Consider the following 17,287-nt stretch of genomic DNA (forward strand, 5'->3'; position numbering starts at 1 on the left):
TGCCCTGACCTGACTCTCCCATGAGGTATGTAGAAATCCGGGGGGTCCTCCCCAGACACAGATGCCCAGGGTGGGTTTGTATAAGTAATGGGGAGGTGTCCTTGTCCCATTCTGCTAACCTTGTATGGTTTGCAGTATCCAGAAACAGCTACGATGAGACCTACTGGAGTGCATATTTATTCTCTGTGCTGTGGTTCCAGGAATAGTGTAGAAACACAGCTTTTGACTCATGACTCAATACTAATGGGTACCATGCTTGCATAGCTCAAGAGGGAAATCAGAATCCCACATTGCTGTCATGAAGATAGGAAACCCCAGTAATGAGCTAGTGCAACAAAATAGTAAAGATGAATGGTTGCAGGCCACCAATGAGACAGTATAACATAACCAAGTTGGTAGATGTCATAGTGGAAGGATTCTACCATCCCCAAGGAAAGCTCTGATCTGAAGCTATTCTTTACACTGAGTACAGTCGACACTTGGTATTTTGATCTGCGGTTGGCTGAATCTGCGGATGCGAAACCTGTGCATATGGAGGACCGAGTGTACTAAGCCATTTTATATACAGGATTTGAGCATCCACAGATTTTGGCATTCGTGGGAGTCCTGGAACCAACCCCCTACGGACACCGAGGGAAGACTGTATAAGATAACTTTTTTTTTTTTTTTGGCTGCGTTGGGTCTTCGCTGCTACGCACGGGCCTTCTCTAGCTGCGGCAAGTGGGGGCTAGTCTTCATTGCAGTGCGCGGGCTTCTCATCGCGGTGGCTTCTCTTGTTGCGGAGCACGGGCTCTAGGCACGCGGGCTTCAGTAGTTGTGGCATGCGGGTTCAGCAGTTGTGGCTCACGGGCTCTAGAGTGCAGGCTCAGTAGTTGTGGCGCATGGGCTTAGTTGCTCCACGGCATGTGGGATCTTCCTGGACCAGGGGTCAAACCCGTGTCCCCGGCATTGGAAGGCAGATTCTTAACCACTGCACCACCAGGGAAGTCCCTGTATAAGAAGACTTTTGATAGGTTCCATAATCAAGTTGGAGCTTCTCTTAAATAGTCTATACACTGCTCCGGCAACACTTTGATTCAGCCAGATTATCTGTCTTGAGTTCCTGTACTGAATGGCTTGGTACAGTAAACAGATTTCCAGAAACATCAACCTGGCAAGGATTACTGTGAGAGTTTGGGAAAGTTAAAAACCTTCTTAGCCTTAAATATTGCCATCTGCTAAATGGAGACTATATCATCTGTCCTCAACAAGAGGCAGTTTGGCATATCAGAAAGCATGGGCTCTGAGGTCAGACTATCTGGGTTCAAATTGTAGAAACTTGGGAGAATGGCTGAATCTCCTTGCAAAGGGAGCCTCAGTTCCTCCATCTCTAAGGTGGGGCCCATTATACTATCCTTACAGCATATGGATGGAGGCTTCCACCAGGCCACTAGATGTTTCCACCAGTCTCACACTAGCCCAGTGCCTGATTCATTGTAGACACCCACCTAATCATTGGTGCCTTGCCTCTTGCTCCTGTGCATGTCTTGCTTGGGGAGCGTTTGGGTATACCACTGCTGTAACTGAAAGAGTAGTAAGAATTTATTGAAATCTGCAGCATTATAAAGGTTGTATTTAGAGCAGCAAGGGATTAGCTATGACAATAATAGCCTGCATATGGGAATTAAGCCCCAGATCATGGGGAAAAAGAGAGAGCTTGGGCTAAGTTTTAAAAAGACGTGCTTACTAAGGAAGAAAGATACATTTTTTCCACCCCCCAGTGCAAGTTATTTTCCTTAGGACTTAGACAAGGAGGGTAAAGCTGAGGTTCTTTGAAATAGAGGCTGAGCACTCCCTGCTCCTTTTCTTAAACCGAATCTAATAGCTGGGCTTTGTCTGAGAAACTTCATGAACTGTAATTGTAATTTCAAGAATCGCTATACCAAGAGCCCTTGAAACCACTAATGGAGAGAAATTTGAGTCTTTTCGTACATCCTGCTATTTCCTTTCAGATCATCAAAGTTCCTTATAGGAATAACAAACAGTTGTTTGGATTCTGGTTGCAATGGCCCGGACCAAAGGCTAGAAAGTACTCCTCTGCATGCAGCCTGGCTAGAAATAGTCATATAAGACAGGAATTTTTCCCCAAGAAGCTCTTTAAGCCGCCCATGCTGGACCTGATTAATTCAGGAGAGCAGTGTCCAGGAAAATGCTTTTCATTCCAGTTAAGCTCTTTCTGGCTCTGTCTCTTTTCCTTCCTCAATTCAAGGAGTCTGAAGATGCACTTTCTAAAGCATCCTAGTCTCTCTCATACAGAAGGGGAATGTTCAGTCCCACAAAAGGAATACAGAAATGATTCCTTCTAGATGGCTTTCGACTCAAGGGATTTCTGTCTTTCAGTGTCTTCAGAAGGTGAAGACATTTCTGATTTCTGTGGCATTGGAAAAATTGGGGCAGACAGCCATTAGTGGTGGAAAACTGGAATAATGACTATGAGGACAACAATCACCACCAAACATGTCTGGGGCAACATCACTTTCAGTCTGTGTATTTCTTCTAGACTAATCCCCCCCCCCACCCCTTAGTCACCCAGTTTGAGTAATGACATGTCCTTGGTGCTGAGCAAAGCAGGTTGATTTCATCTATTGTGCTCTCTGTGTTCCTCTTGTGGGAGGGCAAGACTGTAAAATGATGGTGGGGATAGTAAATTTTTGTTATTTATTGGCAGGACTTTCTATGCCCTTTGCTAAAAGCTCTCACTGGGAGAAGCCAGCAGCAAGGAGGAAAGTATTTCTTTAGCATAGTTGTCATTTTTCAGTGAATGGAATGTAGTTAAAAAGGTCATAAATGCTGCCTCTATCTACTCACAGAGTAGTAACATCACAAGTGCCAATATTTCATATTGAAGTTAAAATCAATTAATTCTTTAAAATTTCCTGTTTTTGAGTAAGTGGCTAAAATGGGGCTACCTTTCAGCATTATATTAACTGTAGTCTCTGCAACCTTTAGGGACTCATTTAAACATTAGCGCCCTAAGGAACACAAGTGGCAGCATGTGCTTCCCAAATTACTGAAAGCTGGTTTCATATCTGGTTGAAAAAATACAAATCGGCCTCTCTTACTCTGTGTCGGCTCAGACAGCAGCTGCTTATGATATAAAAAATATGATGGCTGGCTGGTTTACGGCATCCACTATAAATACAAGGATATTTTATTCATCTGAAGAAAACCATGAATTGGATCAAGACAAGTTAGAAGAAAAAGCAGGAGTTTAGATTTTAGTGAGTGTCACAAAACACACCCCAGGTGGAGGATTTGAGCCCTGGGCTGCTTTTCTGGCAGAAGCCCCTCTCCCTCTCCAAAACTGCCCCCACCCCGACATGTGGGATTCCCCAGAGCCCACCATCTTCCCTAAAGAATTCATCTTCTCCAAAAGATACTGGGGCTAGTAGGGAAAGGAGGAGCCATTGTTGTCTGCAGAAGAATTGAAATCATGGACATTTCTATACAATCCGATTATTGAAAGGCACCTGCGGTATTATCTAGTACGAATGCCCTTCATGTCGGGAAGCACTATGTCAAAATTCCCCAAAGGTGAACTGCCAATATCAGTGTCCAAAACGTCACTATATTATAAGGTGAGGCATTTCTTTTCAGGACATTAGACTATTTGTACATGAGGCTAAAGTGTGATTCCCTATAACTTTACTGCATTGGCTTTAGTTCTGATTTTTCCAGCTCCACATATTTAATGAGTTATTTATATACTGCCTCATTCCATAGAGGATTTGAGGCAGCTTACAACTAATAATATGCACAGGGTATCCAAAGAGAAAAATGAAAAGTTGAGAGAATCCAGTAAAGAGAAAATGAGGGTTAGAAATTCACACACCCAGGAGCCAGATTCAAACCAGAAATGTCTTTTTACCAGGTCTTTTAGGGTTGTTGGAGGCGACCTCCAATGTGGTTCTGTATTTCCTAACAGTCAGATACTTCCTAACAATGGGAGGGAAGAGAAACTGCAAAAAGGCTCCATGAGAACAGGAATATGTGTCCATTTTTTTCTCTGCTGTGTCCCCATGCAGGTGCTCAATCAGTATATGTTGAATGAATGTTGAGTCAAAGAGGAAAATGCATTCAATTACGAGATTCAGGGTATTGGTAAGATCAAAAAGAATAAATTGTTCAGAAGAAGCAATTGCTAGAAATAAAACTGAAGTTCCTTTGAGTCCTCAAACAGAGAACAGAATGTAACAAAGTGGATGACGCCCTTGACAATTTTCCTACAATGGGTCAAAGAATGAATTTCCTCCACTGTTTCTCATAATGATAGTATGGACAGAAAGTACAAAGGCTGAAGTGCTGTTCAATAAAAAGGAATTCTACAAGAGGACAAATAATGAAATACAAGTAAGTCTAAAAAGTTTTAACTCTGAGTTTTTCAGAGGCACATGTGTATACCCCCAGAAGCTTGTGTCTCTATCGGAGACAGACATTAAATACAGATTAAACACCCTGGGTGCTGAATTTACTGGAAGATGGAGTTGGGGGAAAAGAAGGCAAGAAAAGAGACTAGTCCATAATTTAAACCCTTGCTACTCAGAGTATGCACAGACCAGCAGATCTGGCACCACCTGGGGGCTTATTAGAAATTGAGAATCTCAGTCTTTCCTCCAGACCTACTCAATTGGAACCTACATGTTAACAAGATCCCCAGGTGATTCATACACAGAAAAGTTTGAGAACTGCCTCTTCAATCCATTATTTTTATATTCAGAGAGATATGGATCATTTATGGAGCAAACTGTAAGATTTGCATAACTTTTAAAGATAATATGAGAAACTCACTAGTGACTGGCAGTTTGGGGCCACACCTCTGGATGGATGGGGAGGTTGTAGGAGCTCAGGCTGCTCTGTCCTTAAAGATGGGAGTGTTGGAGAAGATTGCTCTGATTTGCTGAGAAAGAATATCTAAACTTTTTAAGTTTTTTTTTAAACATCTTTATTGGAGTATAATTGCTTTACAATGGTGTGTTAGTTTCTGCTTTACAACAAAGTGAATCAGCCATACATATACATATATCTCCATATCTCCTCCCTCTTGCATCTCCCTCCCACCCTCCCTATCCCACCCCTCTCGGTAGTCACAAAGCACCAAGCTGATCTCCCTGTGCTATGCGGCTGCTCCCCACTAGCTATCTATTTGACATTTGGTAGTGTATATAAGTTCATGCCACTCTCTCACTTCGTCCCAGCTTACCCTTCCCCCTCCACGTGTCCTCAAGTCTATTCTCTACGTCTGTGTCTTTATTCCCGTCCTGCTCCTAGGTTCTTCAGAACCTTTTTTTTTTTTAGATTCCATATATATGTGTAAGCATACGGTATTTGTTTTTCTCTTTCTGACTTACTTCACTCTGTATGACAGACTCTAGGTCCATCCACCTCACTACAAATAACTCAATTTTGTTTCTTTTTATGGCTGAGTAATATTCTGTTGTATATATGTGCCACATCTTCTTTATCCATTCATCTGTCAGTGGACACTTAGGTTGCTTCCATGTCCTGGCTACTGTAAATAGAGCTGCAATGAACATTGTGGTACATGACTCTTTTTGAATTATGGTTTTCTCAGGGTATATGCCCAGTAGTGGGATTGCTGGGTTGTATGGTAGTTCTATTTCTACTTTTTAAAGGAACCTCCATACTGTTCTCCATAGTGGCTGTATCAATTTACATTCCCACCAACAGTGCAAGAGGGTTCCCCTTTCTCCATACCTTTTCCAGCATTCATTGTTTGTAGATTTTTTGATGATGGCCATTCTGACTAGTGTGAGGTGATACCTCATTGTAGTTTTGATTTGCATTTCTCTAATGATTAGTGAGGTTGAGCATCCTTTCATGTGTTTGTTGGCAATCTGTATATCTTCTGGGGAGAAATGTCTATTTAGGTCTTCTGCCCATTTTTGGATTGGGTTGTTTGTTTTTTTGATATTGAGCTGCATGAGAGGTTATAAATTTTGGAGATTAATCCTTTGTCAGTTGCTTCATTTGCAAATATTTTCTCCCATTCTGAGGGTTGTCTTTTCATCTTGTTTATGGTTTCCTTTGCTGTGTAAAAGCTTTTAAGTTTCATTAGGTCCCATTTGTTTATTTTTGTTTTTATTTCCATTTCTCTAGGAGGTGTGTCAAAAAGGATCTTGCTGTGATTTATGTCATAGAGTGTTCTGCCTATGTTTTCCTCTGAGAGTTTTAGAGTGTCTGGCCTTACATTTAGGTCTTTAATCCATTTTGAATTTATTTTTGTGGATGGTGTTAAGGAGTGTTCTAATTTCATTCTTTTACATGTAGCTGTCCAGTTTTCCCAGCACCACTTATTGAAGAGACTGTCTTTTCTCCATTGTATATCCTTCCCTCCTTTGTCATAGATTAGTTGACCATAGGTGCGTGGGTTTATCTCTGGGCTTTCTATCCTGTTCCATTGATCTATATTTCTGTTTTGGTGCCAGTACCATACTGTCTTGATTACTGTAGCTTTGTAGTATAGTCTTAAGTCAGGGAGCCTGATTCCTCCAGCTCTGTTTTTCTTTCTCAAGATTGTTTGGCTATTTGGGGTCTTTTGTGTTTCTGTACAAATTGTGAAATTTTTTGTTCTAGTTCTGTGAAAAATGCCATTGGTAGTTTGATAGGGATTGTACTGAATCTGTAGATTGCTTGGGTAGTATAGTCATTTTCACAACATTGATTCTCCCAATCCAAGGACATGGTATATCCCTCCATCTGTTTGTATCATCTTTAATTTCTTTCATCAGTGTCTTATAGTTTTCTGCATACAGGTCTTTTGTCTCCTTAGGTAGGTTTATTCCGAGGTATTTTATTCTTTTTGTTGCAATGGTAAATGGGAGTTAAACTCTTTAAGTATTTAAAGACTGCTCTGAAATCCTCACCCTCTCCCCACTACAGTTTTTCTTTCTTTCTTTTTTTTTTTTTTTTGATTGAATGTAAGACTCTGTCTGTCTTTAATCATTCTTCATATCAGGGAATTATTGACAGTCGTACCCTGGCAGACCCACTGTCTGGAAAACAAAGTCTTGATTTACGGCATTTGCTGATTACCATGGTGTAAATACTTTCACCATGGCCCGTTTCAAGCTACTAAGGGTTTAACAACCAGCTCACAAAATTCCTGAATATCTAGCAATTTCCAGCAAGTAAGTACCAGCTGGCTCCAGCATACCATTAGTTCCAGACCCTTTTCCACCCTGGCTGCCTGTACCAGATCCATTGCAGTTTGTCAGCCTGCCATGATCTGAGTACAAAAACCCAGGCAGAGTTTGGCAGGTACCAAGTACAATGGAATTAACCTTCCCATTATACTATAATTAATGTAGTCCAAGATCACATTTGATCCTTGGCAGCCATGCACACTTTGGCTCACAATGAGTTTATAATAAATAAAGATCCTAAGACTCCCCCTTTACCACCACTATACTAATGTTGGTCCATGTCTTTTTCATACTGTTTTTGTATAGTTTAATTTTTAAACAAAAATACATACATTTATATGCATCCTTATTGTATTTAATCTTGTTCATTTTAACTCTTCATTCTACCTTGTGGAGAACCCTCTGACTTCTGAACATGTCACTGGCTATGGAATCTATTCGTCTCTATTCTGCATCTTCTACACATTCACTGAGCTTTCCTCATTAAGTGTTTATTAGAGTGTTTAATAAGAAGTAGAGTAGGACAGGGTTAAGAGGAAGGCTCTTACAACAGTATTGGAATCTAGCTCAAAGTTGACATTCAAGACCAGATGTGAATTCACGTATCTATTCTATCATCTGTTTACTTCTCATCCACAAAAATATGATAGCCCTGTTTAATACCTTGCTGAGATCCAGATACACTATGTCTAAGGCATTCTTCTTACTGGCAACTTTCGGAACACTATCCAGATGAGGGGAAGAAGAATTGAGTTCGGTTTTAGAAGGATTTCTTAACAATAATCACTTTCCATTTTAAGTGCTTCTAAATCAACTATTTAATAATACACTTATAATTTTTCCAAGGACCAATGCCCAGCTCAATGACTTGATACTATGGTGTTTCACTCATAACTGGAAGGATTCACCTGTACAGAAAACCAAGCAAACTGGGAGAGGCTGATTCTTCTTTTTTTTTTTTTAAAGAAAACAGTTATTTGTTTTTTTATAAATTTATTTATTTATTTGTTTTATTTTTGGCTGTGTTGGGTCTTCGTTGCGGTGCGCGGGCTTCTCATTGTGGTGGCTTCTCCTGTTGCGGAGCACGGGCTCTAGGCGTGCGGGCTTCAGTAGTTGTGGTTCGTGGGCTCTAGACTGCAGGCTCAGTAGTTGTAGCACACGGGCTTAGTTGCTCCGTGGCATGTGGGATCTTCCCGGGCCAGGGATCAAACCCGTGTCCCCTGCATTGGCAGGTGGATTCTTAACCACTGCACCACCAGGGAAGCCTGAGAGGCTGATTCTTAAAGTTAGACTCAGTCGCTGGAATGGATGGGGAGTTGGAAATGATTTGAGTGATAGGAGGAAGTTCTGACCCATAGGTGGAACATGGTGGGTGAAGAGTATAATTTCACACAAGACTTTGGCAAAAGCAATTGTTGTCACGGAGGTCTCTCAAGAGGTAACAGGGAATAGGGACTTCCCTGGTAGCACAGTAGATAAGACTCCGCGCTCCCAATGCAGGGGGCCAGGGTTCAATCCCTGGTCAGGGAACTAGATCCCACATGCATGCCCTTACTAAGAGTTCGCATGCCACAACTAAGGAGACAGTGAGCCACAACTAAGACCCAGTGCAACCAAATCAATCAATCAATCAATAAGTATTTTTAAAAAAAAGAGGTAACAGGGAATAGAAATGGCAGGCAAGTAGAGGCAAGGAAAGGTTCTGTACAGTGACCTGAGGAGACTGGGATATCAGAGTCTTCTGTCCACAAGTTGCAAGCTAGGGTCCAAGAACAGACTCCAATACTTAAATTAGGGATACATAATGCAAGGAAGGACCCAGGGCCCCAAACTGAGGCATAAGGTCAGGGTGGGAATGGTAGCCAATAGCATATGATGATGGACTTCCAAAGCATTAAACTAGGACTTCTCTTACTGAAGTCACCTCTTGCCCCAGAACCTGGTTTGGGCTGAACTTTTAAGAGGATATCAGATGATTCCCAGCCAGGGAGAAAGGGAGGATAAGAGGGCAGGGAACTAGACAGATACTGAAATCTTAAATCTGTGAGCAGCATGGTGCAATGCCAGTCCAAAGAATTAGACTCCAGAGTCAAATCCTGGCTCTGCCATCTACTGGCAATATACGTTAAACAGATTATTTAACCTCTCTGTGGTCTCAGTTTCCCCATCTAAAAAGTGAAGATAGTATGAGTACCTACCTCATAAGATTATTGTGAGGAACTGATGAAGCCACATGTGTAAAGCACTCAGAACCAGCGCCTGGCACCTAGTAAGTACTATGTACATGTTTGCTACTAGTATCATTTGCCTTTTCCAGCTAGAGAAATCTGGATATGCGCTAATTCTCTAGCATTTATTCCCCTGTCCATCATTTTCCTGGTAACCAATAGGAGTTCTGTTATCTCATCTCATTCTTTCAATGATCCCAGATATAATTTGCCTAGGCATCGAGATTTTTAACTCATTTAAAGCAGATAGGAGATTTTAAAATATTACTTAATATCTCTTCACTTCCTTCTTAAGCTTTGTATGAGAACGCTGCTGAAGTCTCACATATGAATCTGTCTGCTCCCCCTGTTCCTATTTTAATATTTTTTTCTTGATGGAAACTGCAGAGGCGAAATAAAATTGAAATTTTGGGGAGGAAGCCCATAAGATTTCAGGCCAAAAAAACCTCCTGAAGTAGTGGAAAGTGGCCTTGATAGGTAATTAGAAGATCTGGTTTTGAGTCTTGCTCTCTGACACAGCAGTTTGCATGTGGCAAGTGGCTTAACCTCTCTGGTTCCTGAGTCCTTATTTGTCAGAGAGGGTTTTGAATGAGATATTATCCATCCCTGCTTGGTCTGCTGTGGTAGTCACTCACCACGTGTGGCTACTGAACCCTTAAAATGTGGCAAGTCCGAACTGAGATATGCTAGAAATGTACAATACCACATTTTGAAGACTGAGTGCCAAAAAGAATATAAAGTATCTCAATATTTTTTATATTAATCACATGTTGAAATGAGAATACCTTGGATATATTGTGTTAATTAAATGTTATTACAATTCGATTCACCTGTTTCTTTTCACTTTTTTTATGTGGCTACTGGAAAATTTAAAATTACAGAAGTGGTTCGCGTTATACTTCCATTGGACAGCGCTGCCTTATAGCTCCTCTTTGCTCCAATCATATATTATTCTACAATATTCTGATTGCTTGTCTTGCATAGGTGGTGTTTTCCAAAGTCTGAGATGACAGTCAATGGGATGAGACACAGCACAATTTCTAGTCGCATTCTTGTCTGATTTCCCTCCCTCTCCCTAGCCTCGGCTGGTAAGAAGGGCCCAGTTCCTGAAGATGAATTACTAAACACAGTGAAGTAAAATAACAATTGCCTTTTCCATTGCACAGAAATGTCAGCTGTTTACTACTGTAACTCACTCCTGTTCCAACTTTCAAAAGAATGTATCAAAGGCATTCACAACTTAAATTCCCAGTGAGGGATTATTCAAATTACTTGAAAAATATCTTACAGTTTATATCCTGACTTTCATTCTGGACTACCTACATGAGGATAAAAAATTTGAACTTTGATTTCAGGAGCTTGAAACTATTACAATGGTTCTAAAAACAGATAGAGACAACTTATTTCTAGTGACACCTGAGGAACACCTTAGGTTCCCCTTCAATATAATCTTACTGGGCCAAGGTCACTTTATAGCCAAGAGGAGTGATTATATTTCTTTGCAAAGAAGTTCCAGCCAAAACCAGTGGGGGAATTAGTGGAGGAGATCAGTAACATCAAACTAACACTGAGAGCGAGAGTGAGGACACGAGCAAGTGAATGACGGAGAGGAAGGGAAAGAGAAAGAAACTATACTTTAAAAAGCACTAAAAATAAAAATTTCAAATTCGACTAAAAAAACTCAAAATAATATAGACTGGCACAAACCTGAATTCTCAGGGGGGCTAATCCAATGTCTGTGATTTATAGTCCCAAAGAAAGAATACCTTAAAATGAGAAATCCCATATTCAACTTACATGCCTGATGTTACAGGACCTGAGACCTTGGGTTTATTACTGACATGACAGATATGAAATCAAGATGCTTTACTTCCTTACTCTTAAGAGAATAAATGCTTTTTCCTTAATTTTCTTTAGCCTATTGCCAAAATTTGTTAGACCCATCCATGATAAATAAAGACTATATTACAAAGAAATAACATTTCCAAGAAATGAACACACACACACTTTGTTTTTAAAAAAAACCTAGGCATTAAAAATATTCTACTATGAATCTATAAGTTTCTATTAAATCACCATCTTGACAATGAAAATTTATGCATCTAAATGTATAACAGACATTACATACTATTTTGGAATATTTTCGCCCCTGGAGCTATGAATGATGAGTGTATAGGGAGAAATAATGCCTCAGCAGCCAGTAATATATAGGTTTGGGTCATAAAACAAAATATCAAAACAATTTCTTGGTTTCCCCAAATAGAAGGCATTTTGTTTGTGCTTCTGGGTTGGGGGTAAAAGTTAAAATGGAGAAAGGAACAGAAACAGAAAGCAAGGACATATATACAGTACCAAATGTAAAATCAATAGCTAGTGGGAAGCAGCCTCATAGCACAAGGAGATCAGCTCAGTGCTTTGTGACCACCTAGAGGGGTGGGATAGGGAGGGTGGGAGGGAGACGCAAGAGGGAGGCGATATGGGGATATATGTATATGTATACCTGATTCACTTTGCTATAAAGCAGAAACTATTACACCATTGTAGAGCAATTATACGCCAATAAAGATGTTAATAGATAGATAGATAGAAAGAAAGCAAGGGCCCTGAAGACTGACTTTTTCAACTTGAAAATGGTGGCCTTTAACACCTTAAGGTCTTGCACATAAAATAAAATGGTTATAGTCTTTTAATTAACATAGACTTGGCTAAGGTTGTCCTACTTTCTGGGATTCAGATTCAATAAAGCCTTCCTGAGGAGCTGCGATCCTCTGAACATTTGCCACATGAAATGTCAACACGGTGCTCTAACTTGCAGAGTTTTCTGTTTGCTACAGGTCAGAGCAGTGGGTGCCCTGGGTGAAAAGCATCCTGGGTCCTGTTTATCCTCTGAGAACTGTTTGCCTTGAATTATTTGCATGGGTGGCTATCTTTGTCATAAAACCCATTTTGTTTGCTTTTTAGAATCATTTCATCACCAATGACAAATATTACAAAGCATTTTAAGTGGGTAGGATACCGTCCTAGGAACTGGGGTTATGAAGAGAAAGTCTCAGCATTCAAGGAGCTTATATAGTAGTTGGGGAGAGAATCAACTGAGGGCCAAAAAAATATAAATGGTATTATAAGCATAGTGGCAGGCCAGATTTGTGTCTCTGTGGGATTCAGATGTGCATGGGTGTGACCGGCCAGATTGGTTGGGTGGGCTCACTGGAAGCCTATTTGTATGAGTATTGAACAGCTGCTTTTAAAAAATCCCTCCGTAACAGGACAAAAATCACCAGGAATAACATAATTTTACCAGTAACAAAGTATAAGGGAATAGTGTTGCGAGTAAAATTCAAGAGTTATACTGTCTCTAACCCAGCCCTAAGGAAACATTGCTTGGATTCTAGGAAGAAAGAAAGCTGTAAGTAAACATTTACTTTCTCTAAAACTGTAGAATATTAGAGAAAGAACATGCCTTGAGACCCTTCTAGCAGAGTATAACAAATGCAGACTGTGGTAGTCATTACTGCTATTCTCCAAATATTTCCTGCTCTCTATTTTCTGAGCATATGAGTTGGAATACACTTCTTGGCTCCCTTGTGTTTAGGTGAGCCTGGTGACTAATTCTGGCATGTGGACGGACATATGGAAGTAGGTACAAAGTGTGAAGATCCATGATTCTCAGGTTAACACCCAGAAAGCATCGACCATGGAGACAAGGCACTGAACAATCAAGTAAACAAAATGATCCAGCCAACTGATGCCATCCAGCTTTTATCATTGGCCACCACAGAATTGGCACAATGGAAACAACGGGGTAACCATGGTGTCAGAGATGGAGGTCACACAGGGGCCCAACAGGAATCTATTATTCCCACCTCAGTTGCCCAACCTGTTAGCACCATAGACCAATGTTGAGCCTCCAATATGGCACTTCTCCTTAAGGAGACTGATGGGCCACTTGATAGCAATTGACTTCATGTGAGTCCCTTCCATCCTGGAAAATCTAGCTGTTCATTCTCACAGAAATAGATACTTATTCCAGATATGGGTTTGCCTTATCTGCCTGCACAGCCTCAACCAGCTCCACCATTCAGGGGCTTACAAAATGCCTGACAGCATTTAACATAGCATCTGACCAGGATGTTTCATTTCACAGCACAGGAGGTGGGGGAGTGGACTCATAATCATGGGATGCACTGGTTGTATTACACACTGTACCATTCAGAATACAACTGGACATCATAGAGCAATAGGATTGCCTGCTGAAGGTACAGCTGAAATGCCAGCTCAGAGGCAAGACCCGGCAAGGATGGAGTGCCATCCTCCAGGATTCAGTATACACACCGAAACAGAGGCGTTGATATGGCACTACATCCCCCACAGGAAAAGCCCATGGATCTGTGAACCAAGACATGGAAGTAGGAGTGATTCCACTTGCCATTATTGCCAGTGACCCACTGGGGGATTTTGTGCTTCCCATCCCTTCAATTTTGGGCTCTTCTCGATTAGTATGTCCCAAAGGGGGCATACTCTCGCCACCAAAGTTCCCCTTTAGAAGACACAGCAAGCTACACCTGTCCCCTTGTGTTCCCTGTGTCCTAGGTCCAGCAAGCAAATAATGAGTCACCATCCTACGGGGGTAACTGACCCTGGTCAGCAGGAGAAGGCTGGGCTACTTTCACACAGCAAGGGCAAGCAACACACGTGGCACCCAGGTGATCTGTGTGCGCACCTTGTGGTACTCCCTCACCCGACTGCGACTGCGAAGAGACACGTGCATCAAGCTCAGTCTGAGAAGGGAATAATTGCCGAGGCTTAGGCTCCTCAGGAGTGAGGCTTTGGATCACGTTACCGGGCAAGCCATTGAGACCAGCAGAGACGGTAGCTGAGAGTGAAGGGAATTTAGAAAGGATGGTGGAACAGGAAGATAGCAAATACCATTTGCAGCCCCAAGTCCAACTGCAGTAATGGAGACTGGAGTTTGTCACATTCATCTCTCTCTTCTAACTTTCCCTTTAGGAAGAAAGACCCACTCATACCCTGGACTAACTGCTTGCTCCCTAAACCTGTACAGACAAGTGAATTTGTGTGTCAGCTATGAAGGGAAAATCCTTGACTACCCAGAACCATTTCTGTCATTCCCTCCCAAGTCCCATCAAGTGAGATTACAGAGATTTGATTCTGACCTGAGGTCTCCATGGTCACGCACATCAAGAACCCGTCTTCCATACATCTGCCTCCATAGAAATAAAGTTTTGAGCCCCTAATTTGCTTTGCCTCAGTCTCCTTGATATCACCCTAGGCAGCGTATTGATCTTCTGTCATCTACTTTAGCTCCCTTATCTTTCTTCTCTAATTATTCTCTTCAGCACTGACTCACAATTTGTGCATATTTTATCCTAAATTATTCTGATTGTGGAAAACATATATGGAGGATCTACTTTTACTTCAGTTTATCTTTAGGTTTCAATGTAACAGCCACCCAGACGCATTTGCAATTACCATGTGGCCGCTGCCACGTGTACTTTGTCTTGCGTATGTGGCAGTGATACATGGGCTAGAGCCCAAGTTCCCCAAGCACACCCCCTCCATGGGCATTTGTGACACTCGCCACCTAGCCCCAGACAGAAATTGTGTGTATATGTGGAAGCATGTCTTTATGTGGGAGGTGGATATTTGGATCACTCTCTGTAGAAGCGAAGCAGTTTCTCATGATATTGTTCCATTTCTAGATCTAAGTGCTAAGGTAATTCTCCCTGATGCAGGGTGATTGCCCTGAATGGCTGCTAAGAACTAGAGAAAAGGCACTGGTTGCCCAAATTCCATGCAACTCACCTGAATGTGGGTGAGGAGGCATTCAGTGGCCTTGGTGTTGGAGATGAGGGAGTGCTCAGCAGGGAGTCCCATTGCAGGAGATATTGGAGCCTGAAAAGATAGAACAGTCAAAACTGTAACAAAGTATGGAGAGAGGTTCAAAACAGGGGCAGTCCCCAATAGTAACAGAGCACACATTCTTTTTTGAGTGCACAAGGAACATTTACCAAAATTCGCTATATACTGGGTCATCAAGTCTCAACAAACTTCAAAGGATGGAAATCATTCAGAGTACGTATATTCTCTGATCACAGTGATCTTAAGCTAGAAATCAATAACAAAAAGATTACTGGAAAATTCAAAACTGATTGAAAGTTAAGCGATACACTTCTAAATAATCCATGAGTCAAAGAAGAAATCACAACGGAAATTAGAAACATTTTGGACTGATAAGGAAAGATACTGCATATCAAAAATTATAGGTGTAGATAGAGAAGGGCATAGAGGCAAAACTATAGTTTTAAGAGGATGTATTAGGAAAGATAGGCTGAAAATCAATGATCTATGTTTCCATTTCAAAAAGTTAAAGAACAACAAATCAAATCCAGAGAAGGGAGAAGGAAGGAAATAATAAAGGTGAGAAAGGAAATCAAGAGAGTAGAAAATAATAGAGAAGAATCAATGAAGCTAAAAGTCAGTTCTTTGAAAAGATTAATACAGTTGATACAATAGAGGATGTCAGACAGCTTTCCAAGTCCAGGGACCAGAGAGGAACATCAAAGTTTGGGTAATGCCAATGTCACAAAAGGGAATTTGAATGGATACTGAATAGGGCCCAGACTATTCTATCAGTGCATGTTAGCTGCACTTGTGTGGTCAGTCAGGTTGTGGTCCATGGGTGGTCAACCAAGCTCCATGCACTAAGGTGTGAACAGGAGATCAGTAGCCAGCAGGGAATCAGCTCTTGAGCTGAAAAACTATCCCATATTGGAAGCAGAATCCGTGAGGCTGTTTATAGGAGACTCGGCCATCATCTCTGCTTGGTAAATGTATTACACTCAGCATTGGAGGAAAATGATCTTACTAATCTTATGAGGACTAATCATGTTTGTGTTTGTGTTGTCCGTGTATGGCATGAGTAGAACTGTTCACTTTTCTGTGTTCACACCTGTGCACCAGTAAGGATGCACAGCGTTGCAAGTAATGGAAAATTGCTCTCAAATTGACTTAAACAATGAGAAAATATATTAGCCCCATCACAAGGTGTCCAGAGTCAGGGCAGACTCCAAGCACATTATGTTGTATCTCCAGCTCCACTTTGCTTTGTCCACCTCTGTGGGATGGCCACAGCAGCCCCAGATATAACATGAAGATACAACAAAGTCCAGGTCAAGAGGAGACTTCTCTCTCTGTGTCTCCTTTCCAGTCTCCGTGGCAGAATTTCCTCTTATGTCTCATTGGCCCAGTTGGGACATATACCCTTTATTAAATTAATTACTCATATGGGATTGCCATGATTGGTTCAGACCAATTTTTAAAAAACATTTTACTGAAGTATAATATACCTCAAAATAGGCATATAGATTGATGCATTTTTTACAAACTGGGTCCACCTCTATAACCAGCACTACTAGATAAGGATTTTTAACCTTGTTTGTGCCAGGGAATCCTATGGCAGTGTGGTGAAGCCTAGGGACTCTTTTTAAGAATTTTTTAAATGTATAAAGTAAAATACATAGAATAAAAAGAAATCCAGTTAAGTGGAAATAACGTTATTTGCATTTTAATGCATTCATTCAGGTTAATTAAGATTAATTTGGTCATTCAATAAATTCATGATATAAGTATGTATGCTACTTTATTAACACATTAAATAACAAAATCTGGTGGTAGATATAATTGCTACAATAATTCTGAATTGCTGATGAGCATAAAGGATTCCACTGGTGACAAAAATCATAGCTCCTGCTAATATACTATTATGGTTTGTTGCCTACATTTATAATGAAAGGAAAAGCTATGTTTCAGTTAAAGATTAGTGAAAATAAAGAGGTA

At 41.0% G+C, this 17,287-nt stretch overlaps 1 protein-coding gene and 1 long non-coding RNA gene across 2 annotated transcripts in view; one reads left to right on the top strand and one right to left on the bottom strand.

Annotated features, from left to right (window-relative positions):
• Positions 1 to 17,287, top strand: part of LOC309620018 — an 878,206-nt gene that overhangs the window by 697,356 nt on the left and 163,563 nt on the right. The gene's annotated exons all lie outside the window — the stretch shown is intronic.
• The window catches only part of RAI2 (retinoic acid induced 2), a 406,186-nt gene that overhangs the window by 196,392 nt on the left and 192,507 nt on the right, over positions 1 to 17,287 (bottom strand). Inside the window, exon 4 of the mRNA XM_082375736.1 lies at positions 15,254 to 15,343. The gene's annotated coding sequence lies outside the window, so the exon portion shown is untranslated. The remainder of the gene's footprint in view (positions 1 to 15,253; positions 15,344 to 17,287) is intronic.

This window comes from Balaenoptera borealis (assembly GCF_965194805.1).
Source record: "Balaenoptera borealis genome assembly, chromosome: X".
NCBI lineage: Eukaryota > Metazoa > Chordata > Mammalia > Artiodactyla > Balaenopteridae > Balaenoptera > Balaenoptera borealis.